Source organism: Sinohyriopsis cumingii, chromosome 8, assembly GCF_028554795.1.
Source record: "Sinohyriopsis cumingii isolate HCF-2022 chromosome 8, ASM2855479v2, whole genome shotgun sequence".
In the NCBI taxonomy this organism is placed as follows: domain Eukaryota; kingdom Metazoa; phylum Mollusca; class Bivalvia; order Unionida; family Unionidae; genus Sinohyriopsis; species Sinohyriopsis cumingii.
The window spans coordinates 2,568,757-2,582,265 of record NC_142968.1 but is presented as its reverse complement, the minus strand read 5'-3'; the positions used below and the strand labels follow the sequence as shown (position 1 = coordinate 2,582,265).

Sequence of the window (13,509 nt, the reverse complement as noted above, 5' to 3'; positions counted from 1 at the left end):
TATATATGTTACAAATTATTAATATTGTTACAAGCCAGGGGTCTTTATTTGACCGAACGGTCTCGAACCTTGCTGCGATTCCCGCTAGAAGTCATAAGTTTATCCCAAATTTCCAAAGAATTCCATACAACTTCAGTTGTAAATTAGAAAGTCCAACGTGTCCGTTCTATACATAAATGTTACTCTAATCAATGCAAGACCACAGATCTCACAACCTGCCAAATATATATAAAAACTAAACGAGTCAAAACTTCTCAAAAATAGATGAATTGGGGTAAGGAGATAAACTTATGAATACGACAAATAAAATCTCGATCCGCCGTGTAGAAATGTTTTAGGCCCTTATTGATGGGATGAACACAGTCGTTGAAAGAAATAAAGGGGCTTCGGCTATTAAAGCGGCACAATCTGGACCTGCACTCGAATTCAATTATCCATTCCCACGGCCTGACCATACATGATATGACGTCATTACCAAATCTAATTTTTTTCGTAATTAAATGAGGGGTAAATGTCATCTGATTCATCCCGTTGATCAATCTGATTTAAGTAACCCAAATGGCTTACAAACGCACAACCCTTATACAGTTGAAGGGATGTCCGATTGCTGAAAGTTTCCAAACACACTGCACTGTCATCCTGACCAGTGCTATCTTAAATAATACCTGCATGAAAAAGAAAAAAGTAATCGAAATGAGTGAAAACTTGAATGAGGGACATAAGCTTGCACAATTTTACGAGGGCCCATGTAATATAGTAAGTTTTAACTAATACCGTAGTCCCATAAATAGACTTTTGGAAATGAAAGTTACAAAATTTAGAGACTACGAAACCTTATGTTGATATATATATATATATATATATATATATATATATATATATATATATATATACTGCCAGCGCTATATGTGAAAAATACACCACCCCCCCCAAAAAAAAAAAGAGATTACACTATGCTTGTTGCAGATTACCATTCTTATGATGTTATACATGTAGCAGACAATCCATCTGATATGACGTTGACATGCAAAATACTCTTGATATGTTTAATAGATATTGCAATAACTGGAAACTTACAATCAATAAAGAGAAAACAAATATTATTATATATGATTCAAAAACGAAACATACATATAAATTTAAGATAACGATGTCAATATTGGTGTTTTAGAAGAATATAAGCGCTTAGGCCTTATATTTCACAAGAACGGAAAATTCTCCAAGATACTGATTAATCTAGTATCCATAGATAATAGAGTTATGCGTTTACTTAAAAAGCGTATACGCAATTTTGATTTGCATGTTGATTGTCGGCTGAAGCTGTTCGTTCAAAACCATTGTACCAATTGTAATATATGCTTCTGAAATTTTGGGGATTTGTGAGATTTGATAGATTCTAAACAAATTCATAACGGAATGTCAAAGTCTTTACCTTTCTTTCTGTTGATGGTATACAGCGAACGTGGCCGTTTTCCGTTAATTATCAACATTAAATGTCGCGTTGAAAACTAGTAAGCTGGACTGTTTAGTGGTTATGAAAACGATATCGTATTTATTCTCTCTTATGCAAACACCTTGGCGATAATTCCGTGACAATAAATGGTTCCGAGAAGTAAAATGTATATTCGATGATGTTGATGGGGTAAACCACGCATGGATAAATCCAAGTTTCATGTCAGTTAAATAGTTAACGAATTAGGTAGAACAACGACTAAAAGATCAATACATGCAAGCTTGGGCAGCTAACTTCAATACGTCATCTAATGGTTTTAAATACAAGTTACTTAAAACTAGTTTGGAAAAGGTCTGTTTCGCATTAAACGAAAGAAAAAAAAAAAAAACAACACACAATTTAATTAATAATAGAACTGCGAATCATAGGTTTTCTGCTGAAACTGGTAGATGGTCTAATGTTCCCCATAACAATAGATATTGCACACTCAGCCAGTCTCAAGAAACAATGGAAAAATAACGTGATCTTCTGAAGTATTCTTATTTGCAGTTTTATACTTCCTGGGCTAATTTTGATAAATATAACTGTTGAATATTAGCAAGTTTTTATATTGTTTTGTCTGAGTCGTGTAATCCCTGCTAAACATTATGTAATAAAATATATTAATGTTCGTTTTCTTATATACATCGTATGTTTTAACCTTTGCAACTTGAGTCAAATAAAGTCTTATCTTTTCTTGCTATTATCATGCCACGAAATCCCATCAAAAACAAAAGACAAGGAACAGGTATTGGTGTAGAGACTTGGATATTGTAACGGAAGTTACTTTGTATCACTCTGCGCAAGTGCTAAATTATTACGTCATAGATCTTGTCATCTATCACAACGGAGACTTAATTAGGTTCTTTTCTTTTAGAGATTATACAAAATCTGCACAGTATGCAATCGAGCCGCTTAAGAATAAATATCGTTATAAAGTACAATCTAAATTTAGCATGATTAAGTTGTTACAGAGACTATTTTTCTTCAAGTAGCATTTTACCAAAGTATTCATCCGAAAAGGCAGTAGTGAGATCTTACGAAGGTAGCCAACTCCCTTAACAACTGTAAGAGGCTGGATGGGGAATGTTGAAAATGTTTCGATTTCTGACTTTTCTCAGTGCATCCAATCCCCGTCAATAGTGTATAGCCTTTCCCTTATAATTGCTCTTCTGCCATTCAATGTCAAATATTTCCCCTCCTCATTTCATTTCGTAACCAGGAATGTTTGTTTTCTGAACTTGCCCAGACGTTATTTTGTATCATTCAAGCATTATATGATCGTCTTCGACTAGGTCTTGAAAATAGATACTACATATTCGGTTATTAGACTCACCCTGCACAATCTCGTCTCTGTTGGCTTATCTTCCGCCCGTGGCTTTAGTTTCGTCTTGTGAAATCCAATGATGGGCTCTGGCTATCAAACGTTTTCAATTGAAAAAAAATGTTCCTTTTTTGTCAATCAGTCTGGTAAAATACGTTCATTACGGTACAAATTTCAGTTTTATGTGTCAGAATCGCTGTGTTTTAAGCCAATTAACATTTACCTCCTACGCTGGCTTCTTAATTTTTCATGATTTATTTAGTCGTTTCATATGTGACATGGTTCACGGATCGGATCTTTTTTTAAAGTATATACCTGCATCAAAATAGAGAATAATGTCTTATTCTTCAACCGCACCGTTCGTTTTCAGCACGTGGCCACTCATGCCTTGTCACGAGTAACAACATCTTCCAAAGCCTAATAAGTAATGTTTAGACTGACTGATCATAAATCTCTAATATTTTGAAATTTGTTTTAATGTGTGTGCATTTTACAGTCCTCTACTCCAAAAGACTACATACCGTGCTTACTCGCTTAGAACAAGAGTCCAACTACAAACTGCACAGACCAATGATGCAAAGGCAGATCTGGGTCTGTGAAGTTTGTTAGAAGTAATCAGTAGAAGAAAAAAAAAACAAACATACACCCTGATCTACAGGTATGTTATGCTATGACATATGATGATCGTTTTTGTCTGCAGTTGACTCGATAACAAGTGTATAGATAGTGTAAGGTTTTGTTCTAACGCAATGCCATATAAATATATAAAGCGTTTTTAGTATAATATTGTTTCATAACAGATATATAAATGTTTAGATCATTTCTTACATTTTACCCATCCTTCACATTCCGTTCGTTCACAGACTTTGCGAACCCGACATACATACCTGTGTAAGCTATTCTGGAGCTTACATGCGAAATAACCGATGAGGTTTCTCATTATTATGTAAGAGTATTACTCAGTGACAATTTATGTCTCACTGGAACGGTAGTTTACAGGCTTTTCGACGAGAATTCCTGTCTCACTGAAATGGTAGTTTGCAGGGATTTCAGCGATTATTCCTGTCTCACTGAAACGGTTGCTTGCAGGCTTTTCAATGAGAATTCATGTCTCGCTGAAACGGTAGTTTGCAGGATTCTCAATGATTATTCCTGTCTCAATGAAACAGTTGCTTGCAGGCTTTTCAGTGAGAATTTATATCCCATCAAACGATAGTGTGCAGGATTTTCAATAACAATTCCTGTCGAAATGATTTAATATGTCAAACGCGATATTGAAGACCGTTCGATGAGAATTTATATCACAGTGATCCAAGATATGAAACGGGATATGACAAACTTATCTGTCTAAATGATTCACGACATGAAACGGGATATGACTGGCTTTTCTGTCACAATTATCCAAGACATGAAACAGGATATCATAAAATTATCAGTCCCGATTATCTGTTATGATCTGGATTTTTATCATATGTTTCCATATACTGTTATGATATGGGTTTGTATCATATAAGAAATGTCTTGCCCATGGTTAGAGAGAGAGAGTAGAAGGAATTCAGGCTCTCTAACAAGGGTGTCACTAATAACCGTGGAGATACGACTACATCTTGGGGAATGAGGTACGGAATCGCTGTAAGGAAAAGACAGAGCTGTTCTGACTCGAGCACGGAACTAATTCTTCGTAAGCCTGGTTCGCTATTTATACAGTTTTTTCGTTCGTTCAGCGAACATGCCCCTTGAACTTTTCCATGGCGATCGTGTGAACCATCTGCATAACGCATTCATTATTGATATAATAATTTGTTTGTTCAGCAGCTTCTCCCCAAATCTAATTTGACGACAGTTAGATACGAGCAAAATGTATTTTGTGCTGACAATTTTTGACATTTAGTTACGAGAGAAATGTATTGTATGGGTTTCTGCACCTGCTCGTAAAGTGCGATCTTTATAAAATAGTATACAGTTATATTACACAAACATATAAATTTTATCTCCATATATTTTAGTGGAAAATTATCCTCAATATAAATTAATGAAAAATTACTTTTAATACAATTTAGAATAAATTTCAGTCGTAATACTTTTACTTAAAAGTTCTGTCCTAATAGATTCAATAAACGACAAGAGGGTTTGCATGCTTTTAAATGATGGTGTGAACAACCAAGACTTGAATAATAATATGTTAATCGCGTACCGACCTGATCCCTATAGTTTGATGCTTTACCATTTATATTAACAACTTTATACATACCTGTTGTTACTACACTATGGCCTTAAGAAAAGAGCGAAAACCAACACCTTTTGTAAAATTCAACGAATAATTTATTTCCCTAGAACATTTCTAAAAATACACATTCAAGTAAAAAAATATAAAAGAAACTTACAGTATTGTGCCAAATAGTCCTAAACATTCCATCACAAGTCCAAATGTATTAAGTTCCAATTGAATTACAGTGCAAGTTTAGATAAACTCTAATATGTAACGTGTTGATGTGCCTGTAGTCTCGAACGTTTCAATGGCCTGGAGTGTGGAGATGTGTTAACATTCTTTATACGTATCACAATAATATAGTCTAAAATGATCTTTTCTGAATCCTCTATGACTCCAAATTAATATTTTAGTCCAAGAATATTTTTGAGCACTTTCTATCTCTGCTTCAGATGTTAGGGCAAGAATGAATAATTGTTTTTTGCTTAAACAAGATTATATACCCATCTACATGACCCTTCTACATGACCTAGGTCGCAGTTAACCTTTCTGAAAATACACTCACCATAGGACATTTCAAAACTGAATATGTATTTCACCATGATTGAGAAATATTAGATATGTATTATGTTCTTTACAACATAAATGGCATTGGTAAAGTGCACCAATAACTTGATCTGGGACAGGGTCAAGTACAAAATAAATACAGATGTACACAACAAATATATATATATTGTTGAACTTGTTTCTTTCCCCAGTCAACATGTCAATAAAAGACAGTTTACCAGTTTACATGCCGAGCTACATCTAATTCGTACCAATCATCTCAGGACACGTTCCGTGATAAAGTCTAACTTTAGCGAAATAAAACAGACATTTTATTTTTCTTCAATGAAATAGTACATGAATCATCTCATGATAACTACAGAATAAACTACAGAGACAAACGAATTGCTGCACATCTTGCTGGCTTGCGATTGAAATTTAACCGCACAAATTACTGGTCTATTTACAGTAACTATACAAAATGTTATCAACACCAGCCAATACAAATTTATATTGGAGATAGCTTGGCGATTTACAGAATCTCACCGATGCGTTCAGTTATAAGAACTGTCATACAAAGGTTCATATTCTAAACAGACTCCGTCTAAATCAAATCTCGTTTTAGGGAGATGAGAAATGATTTTAATAGCACAGCTGTTAGCTGAACAGACATTTAAAGAAGTGCTTTATCTATATCAATCAATATTAGAACACATCTGATTATCTGCAGCGAGACAAAACGCAAGCATTCGCTTTTAATCCGTCATGAATTCTTGTACATTCTGTTCAAAGAATTTTCCTTTAACGCGAAAAGGCAAAATAATCAAATCGTACCGCCTAATGTCTCTTGTTAAAGTTGCAATGTACGATGCATATTTGAAGTCATTTTCAAAATACTTCCAAATAATGGAAGTAAAAAATAAGATATTGTACTCCCTATTGAGCAATCTATTATTGTGCTAGTTTTTTTTTTTTGTTGTTGTTGTTGCAATAAATACATTACAATGAGAAAGAATACCACGTACGACTTAGAAGCAATGTCATAATACAGAGATCCGAATCCAAAGCATATGACACTAATATTGACTGTAACATACATTTTATTCTGATGGGACTTTTTTTCATTTTTTTTTAATATTCTCCGGACCTTGATTTAATACTTCCTTCATACATAATCTTGTTTTTCAAATTCATGCAGTTCTTCTATAACCGCAACGCCTAATTGGACAGAACTGGTTTATTAGAAATGTCAAACACAAAGTTATGAAATCTTGGGGACAAAATTAAAAAGAGACTGCATAATTTAAACCAACCTCCAAACTATTTTAGTCAATAATCATTATTCAGATAAATACATTGTCACGAACGCCCTACACTTACTCAAGTACTTCAGATGGGGACGGTGAATATGTGTGACAGGCAATAATTACTCACCAAAGAACGAAGACAAATAACGGAAAATACACATATACTATGATACTAATAATGCTAACACACATACATTCCCCATAACACTACCTCTCGTCATGATCAAGCGTTAAATGAAATAAGATAAATATAAACAGATTCAAATCCTATTATTTAGCTCTCTTAATTCTATAGATCATTCATTGCACTAAATGAGGAACTCACCAAGGACATTTTTTCCGACCGCTCCAGTGGCCTCGTGATTTAAGCGTCCGCCTCAGATGCGCGAGGTAGCGGGTTCGAATTCCGGACGAGTCATACCAAAGAATCAAAAAATGGTAGTCAGCAATAAGAGGTTAGTTTTAAGACTGGTCGGCCTGGTTTCAGGATAACGTGACTGGGTGGGACATGATGCTACATATCTGTGGCATGTCACACTGCAGATATCTTAGCGATATGAATGAAAAATTGTTAAATCTACGTTGAAAATCCAAAATCACACCCACCCACACCCACACCCACACACACACAATTTTTCCCCTTGTGACCTAGTATGAATATCAGTCCACAGTTTGGCTTTATGAATTTGATGGCCACAAACGTTTTCGTCAATAAGTTACACACACACACACATACACACACACACTCTCTCTCTCTCTCTCTCTCTCTCTCTCTCTCTCTCACACACACACACACACACACACACACACACACACACTGCCTGCGAGCTCTTGCTCCTCTGAGTGACTGCTTTATGGTCCGAAAACACATCGATGTATGTATGACTGCTTGTTTTCCATACGTCAAGTTTGTTTTGCTGGAAGACATGTTTTTCCTTAAACTCGCAATGTCACTATAGATCAGAGAGTATAACCTATGTTCACCATTTTCAACAAGTTTCGCCCAAACTGTTAACTTGACAGGTTTGTGAGCCAAACATGTCTTATTTAAAAATAGATGATTTGCTATCCCCTAAAATAAAAGATTCTAAGTCATTGTGAAGCATGTGATATTTCACTTTTTTAAAATTGAAAAAACAAGTTCACTGTAATCTATTCGATAAGCATGGGGGTAGGGGTAAAATTTAAACATGGACCGACCAACATTACATTCTAGATGAAAATGGACTGGCAGATATGAGGTTCCAGATTTTTCAAAAGTAATTGCCAGTATTAAGTCAGTCAGTGTAAGTTATGTGTCTCTCTGTTAAAAAAAACAAAAACAAAGGAATCAATTCTTGGTGCCAGTTATTTTATTTAGTCGTCATTATATTCTCACGAAAATAGTTTTACGTTATGTCACATTCTTGCAGTAAATGCTTGTCAAAAAAATAATCTAACATTTGAGGTTTCTCCCAGTTTTATTGTCCGGAACAGACGCAAAATACGTATACTATTGTTGTTGAACAAATGAGAATGTTTTTCGCGTTCCGTATGCATACTTTTCACTGAGAGCTTCGTCTATGGCAGAATCGGATCTCTTTGGGTACATCTATCTATCCTTTTCTTGGCACGATAAGAACATAACTTCTTGAGAAAGAATGCCTGTTGGGAGATGTTGCCATTACTTTTCGTTTATGAATATTTGCCAGTCATATGTAGGAAAAATAAATTCTGCATAGATTGCAACATTAATCATTTAGAAAACCAGTCACCTGTTGATTTGGCCGAATTCAACAATGAAGTAGTCGATTATCCTTCTCGTGTTTAAATGAAAAGGACATTTATATTACAAAACTAGATACCCTGGACATTTGTATTACAAAACTAGATACCCTGGACATATAAATTATACACTGATCTTAAACCATTGATGTTTAGCCAACAGTTTATGCTGTTTTTAGCATACCCCAATTTGACGACGTTTTGTCCATTTTTGTATGGGGTCATTTATGACAATGAAGAATGTTTCAGCATATCACTTTTAACTGGTTCATATTATTAAACATTTCCGAACTGTGTACGAAAGATCCACGAGAAGGTACAATTGCGATGACTTAAGCTTATCACACGAAATGTAGAGACGCATAACCTCTCATACAATCCTTTATATAATAATGACAAAAGTGTAGTAGAAATATCTGAATTCTTGTAAATACCGGTTCAATGTTTGGAACCAGTGATCATAAAAGTCGGACATATGGTCCGCTTCGTACCGAGCTGAAGCTCTTTGCAAAGAACGTTTAATGTAATACCGACAAAGCATTACGAATCACTTGATACGTATTCAATACCTAAAACTACTTCCGTTCAGGCAAAAGATTGATGTTTGATTGATCCATTGCAATCTAATATAAGCCAAGTTTCTTTTTATGTAAACGTTTCACAAGTAGTATTATCGCAAAGATACAGGGTACATACTAAACACATATATTTAAATATCACATACAGATAAGCACACTTGTAATTCCAGCGGAGTTAAGAATGACTGCAGGAATCTTTGTATTGACGAAGTCAGTGGGCTCCTCACATCCATGCACAATCCGCTACAAAATGTAGTTCTGCACCTGGTGAAACTGTTCTCAATCCTCTTTGCATCATAATAAAATGTTCTTTTTAGCTTCTTGTGTAATTCGTAAAGATTTAATTAATTAAATGCAAGCTTATTATTTAAACGTGGAAGATGGTTTACGCGATGAAAGTAGAGCAATGAAAACACATCATGATTAGCTTCTTGAACACTTATATCAACGGCGAGTATATTGAAACACGTACTTTCGCCAATAACTTGCTACGATGGAAGAGAGATAGATAGATAGATAGATAGATAGATAGATATATAGATAGATAGATAGATGCATAGATGTATACATAAATAGATAGATCGATAGATGGATGGATGGAGGGATACAGGGAGAGAGAGAGAGAGAGAGGGTAAGGCTGATGAGCTGACATATCAACACATAAATATAGATATGGTGGGGGTTTCTGAAGTCTTACCTCATATTTTTTTTATTGTCCATCCATATGTTTCTCGGTTGGACGATTGGACTGCTGCCTGACCAATCAGCACAGCGAGAGGCCTTCGAACATATTAATATCTTTAAATAATCTCTTTTTAGAACATTATTATATGTTTACAAATAATTTTAAAGAGCTAAAAATATATTACAGTATGTGTGCGCCTCCAAACGTTCTATTATTGCTATTCGGAATAGTAGACAAATCCTATGGAAAATGTGCACATACGATGATTGGAGTTTTTTGCAGGTTATTTGGTCTAAGTTTAAGTTCAACGGTCTCAAACAGCTCAGATTCTTTTTCTCTCACTCGACAGATTTGCACATAGTTTAATCCCGTTTTCATGAGTGAGATTAATGGGGAAGCAGAAAGGACTTCTATGAACTTATGTACTGTTTTCAGTTCATTTAGAGAACGAGGATTATTAATCCATGGTATCGTTATTTTCTATCGTGATAATGATTTTTAAGTCAATATTCATCACTGATATAGAGATTATAGAAATAATAGCCTACAGTTTAAGCCATATATATATATATATATATATATATATATATATATATATATATATATATATATATATATATATATATATATATATATATATATATATATGTGTGTGTGTGTGTGTGTGTGTGTGTGTATATATATATATCTATATCTATATGTTTATATATATATATATATATATATATATATATATATATATATATATATATATGCATGTATGTATGTGTATATATGTATGTATGTATGTATGTATATATATATATATATATATATATATATATATATATATATATATATTTATATATATATATATGCGTGTGTTTGTGTGTTTGTGTGTGTGTGTGTGTGTAGAAGTGTTTTCGCTCATCAATTGTTACGAGTATATGCTCTTAAAATAAGTAACAGAAAAGAGTGCAGACAACAAGCTTTGTAAAATTTAACAAATACTTTATTGCCCTAGAATACAAAGTTAAAAATAAAAAAAGAACTCACGGTATAGCGAATTAAATCCAAATAGATAATCCAAGAATTAAAAACTCATGTCCAATCAAGGAAAAGTTCTAAGTGAAACTCAGTTCAAATCCCGATGAAAGATGGACGACGATGACGTTTTTAATAACCTACGAATTGTACATGTGTCAACAGTCTCTTGTTGAATCACATAAAATATTATTCCAGTTTTGAGGTCCATATAAATTCTAGTGAATGTCTTTGTCCAAGAATTATATCAGAGCACTTTTGTATTTCCAGGGAAAACAATCACTTGAATTCAATAATTTGAAGAAAATAAAAATTTAGTCCAAGCTGGTCACAAGATAGCACAACTTAAAATGCAAGGTGTTAAATCACGAATGACTAAACATGCATCAGGTCATAATTTATATGACTAATTAAGACGTAAATCAGATACCCGGATGACGGTCAAAAGTTCATTCTTCTGTAAAAATTAGAAGTTTGTTACCAATTGGCATATGCTTAAAATCACGTCGTCCAGGTATGCTATTCGCTCAGCTTAATGATTATTACTCTGTGAAAGATAAAAAAAAATATATAAAAATTGTTTACCAAAACTGTCACTGATTTTGGAATAAGGTCAGCAACAAGTTACAATGTTTCGTTTACTCAGTTCTGGACAAGGTCAAGTCCAGTAAACAATGTTACATTACAACAGCATGTAATGGAATAAAATAACATTTTAAAACTAACAGACAAACATTTAATTTAAATATACATAACACAATAAAATATTCCAAAGATGACATAAATGTGCTACCTTCCAATCCATATATTGTTAAAACTACAGGTCTTAAATTATATAACAGTAAGGAAGTGAGAAAAAAAAACATTAAAACGATTCCACAAACAATTTATTTCTATAAATTACAAAGTAAAAACAAAGTGAAAATGTAAAGAACACTTGCAGTATAATGAATTAAAACACAAAATAATCCTAAATGTCCTATCACAAGCCCAAAGCATAGAATATTCGGAATGAATTCCAATTTTCTTAAATGTCGTGTTATGCCAATATACCTGAATGTCCTGATGTACTGATAGTCTTGAATGTTCTTATATATCAATCATGCGATCCAAAATATATAAGAATGCATTTATAAAAATCACCAAATAGTTTTGTTAATTCAGTCAATGAGCACTTTGTCATTCCAACTTTTGTATTATTAGATTTGTTTATATGAACTAAACAAGCTCTTTCGTCCATTCGAAAGTAGAGATGCTAAAGTTAACGACGTGGACGAGTTTACTGAGTCACAAACGAAACTTTCAAACAAGAAAAGGAAAGAACGTTATATTCGCAATGTGAACAACCAGCTTGAGAAACGCCATAACAACCAGCTTGAGAGACACAATAACAACCAGCTTGAGAGACGCCATAACAACCAGCTTGAGAGAGACGCCGTACCAACCACCTTGAGAGACGCTATAATTTATAATAGCTATCTGGTCATTTAAACAGTTATTTAGGAGAAATATTCGTAACGTTTCGCAAATATAATGATTGAGACTATGACCAGTGTTCTCAAAGGTGTATACAATAGCGTAGAAATGCTCTCAAAGGTGTATAAAATAGCGTAGAAATGCTCTCAAAGGTGTATAAAATAGTGTAGAAATGCTCTCAAAGGTGTATAAAATAGCGTCGAAATGATCTCAAAGGTGTATAAAATAAAATAGTGTAGAAATGATCTCAAAGGTGTATAAAATAATGTAGAAATGCTATCAAAGGTGTATAAAATAGCGTCCAAATGATCTCAAAGGTGTATAAAATAAAATAGCGTAGAAATGCTCTCAAATGTGTATAAAATAAAATAGCGTAGACATGCTCTCAAAGGTGCATAAAGTAGCGTCGAAATGCTCTCAAAGGTGTAATAAAATAGCGTCGAAATGCTCTCAAAAGTGTATAAAATAGCGTCGAAATGCATGTTGTGGCCAAGGGCTACAACATATCTATCAAGGACGTACAGTTTTACAATTCAATAAAAACACTGAATTCGAGAAAAAATGCAACTGAAGATTTCGGTAGGAAAGTAAGAGCCTCAGAGCTAATAAGCCAACACGAAGAAAAAGTTCTATTTTCGCTCGACTATCACACAACAGCCGCTTTTCAATTTACCCCGTTTAACTACATAGTACTATGTTAGGCTAGCCATAGAAGACATACACTGTAAGATACAGGTCATAGCTGGGGTCCCTCCAACGGCGCTCATTCAAGTGACAGTGCATACACGTGTCTTCTTTAGCTGGTGACAAGAATGGTAATAAATACCCTTACATTTATGCATCTTGAATTTCCTCAAAATTGGTTATAAAAAATCAAAAGAGTTATAGGAAATCAAGTGGGATATATGAAAAAAAATCAAATGGGTTATAAGAAATTAAGTGAGATAAGAATGTTTTATAAGAAATCAAATATGTTAAAAGAAGCCAAATATATTATAACATATCAAAACGTTTATAAGAAATCACATGAGATATAAGAAATCAAGTAGTTTATAAGAAATCGAATGGGTTATAAGAAATGTAATGGGTTATAAGAAACGAAAAG

The 13,509-nt window shown here is 33.7% G+C and overlaps 1 protein-coding gene across 8 annotated transcripts in view; it reads left to right on the top strand.

Annotated features, from left to right (window-relative positions):
* Window positions 1–13,509, top strand: part of LOC149792858 (sex peptide receptor-like) — a 211,740-nt gene that overhangs the window by 89,956 nt on the left and 108,275 nt on the right. The window lies entirely within an intron of this gene.